This window comes from Apodemus sylvaticus, chromosome 1 (genome assembly GCF_947179515.1).
Source record: "Apodemus sylvaticus chromosome 1, mApoSyl1.1, whole genome shotgun sequence".
NCBI classification, from domain to species: Eukaryota; Metazoa; Chordata; class Mammalia; order Rodentia; family Muridae; genus Apodemus; species Apodemus sylvaticus.
In genome coordinates, this window is record NC_067472.1 from 152,350,391 (window position 1) to 152,351,938 (window position 1,548).

Here is a 1,548-nt window from a genome sequence, read left to right on the forward strand (position 1 = left end):
CCAGTAAAGCCTGCTACTTATGAGCATGAAAGCAGAATCAGTTTACTTGTTTGATTTCTGCCTCATTCCAGTAGCCAGTTGAAGAAGTCAGAGTAGGATAAGAGCCATGATGGAAGATACTTATGTGGACCAGATCGACATCCCTGAAAGGACATATTTGTGGTGAACTTCCCCAGAGCCGATTCCACATTCTCACCTTTTATACTGAACCAGAAGTGTGATTGCCCATGTTAGTGCAATTTTCTTGCTACATGCTGTATCATGTGCCCTGAATTTCTTGTTAATATAGTAGAGAACTGTTGTCGAGTAGGTTGGTGTTCAGGTCATCTTGGAATTTGCGGTTCATCAGTGGAGCAGCTCACATTTCATCCTTAAGGCCTTGGATGGAGGTGAAGGCCCAGCAAGCACTTGATAACAAAGGGCGTGCTATGTCCCCAGCCGAGGTCAGAGTGGACACATAGCCCCTATGTGTATGGAGGAAGCTTAAAGTTTGACAAGAGCAGGAGTGTTATGGGTGTCTGTAAAATCTGACAATCCCAAAGGACTCAGTAAGCTCATCTTCATTCTTACTTTGCATGGGTCCCACTATAATGGCGGCATGTGCTCTTGCTGTCTTCACAGGGTGGCATTTCTTTCCAGCAAGGGCCCGTGGTGACACTCAGAAGAAATGAACACACCAACATTGGTTGACTGGTCATGGCACCGCATTGATCATCCGATGAACTGGCTAACTGTTGCTGCCTTGCTCAAGGGTACCTTAGAGAAAAGGTAAGGAACACATGAATTTGCTCCAGAACTCAATGTGCTCAGGTCTTGGTAGAGCTGTGAGGAACTGTACGGTTTGTGCACTGTGCTTTAGGGACACGAAGCAGGATTAGGGCCTCTGGTTCTCCCTTGTTTGGAGCTTAGGCCGATTGATTGATCCCTAGAAATGAATGGGCAATGGCCGGCAGTTCCTTGCTCTCCCAACACCCAAGCACTCCAGAGTACCCACAAGGTCTTTGTGAAAGGCACTGCAGAGTGCTTGGATCGATGATGATTCCCAGTCAAACATTCCTTGGAAAAGCTGAAGAAAATGAGTGAAAACTCAGTACCGCAACTCTCATCGAAACTGAGGTCCGGCACCTGGGGTCCTCCAGGTCCTATGGGCATCAGAATCAGGCAGGCCAAGCACCCCTTTGCCCTTGCTTCCTCGGGCTTTAGCCAGACACACTAAAAATGGGTATGTGCTTGTCCTACTCCTCAGGAAACCATGGCCGAGGCCATGGCAGGCCCTTTTGTTCTTGTGGCTTGCTCCGGTAGCTTTTGATGACATTCTTGGCAGGGACTTAGAAGGTAGAGCCGCTTGCTCAATGAGTGTTGTGCAGCCCTAAAGGACACTGGAATTTGAAGCAGAAGGAATAGGTTTGGCACCAAAGTTTGGCTCTTCATATGGGTTTGAGGCTTTTCTGAAATGCTGACATGAATGATAACACATTTGTGTTGCCTGGCAGAGAGACAATGGAGTGCAGGCTGCAGGAGAAGTGTAGCCTGATTGAGTAGCATAGC

The 1,548-nt window shown here is 47.8% G+C and overlaps 1 non-coding gene across 1 annotated transcript; it reads left to right on the forward strand.

Annotated features, from left to right (window-relative positions):
- The first annotated feature begins 1,026 nt into the window (after positions 1–1,026).
- On the forward strand, positions 1,027–1,120 carry LOC127676452 (small nucleolar RNA SNORD116). Its single transcript, XR_007975930.1, has one exon. It is a non-coding gene; the product is annotated as a small nucleolar RNA SNORD116 (small nucleolar RNA).
- Positions 1,121–1,548: the final 428 nt, after the last annotated feature.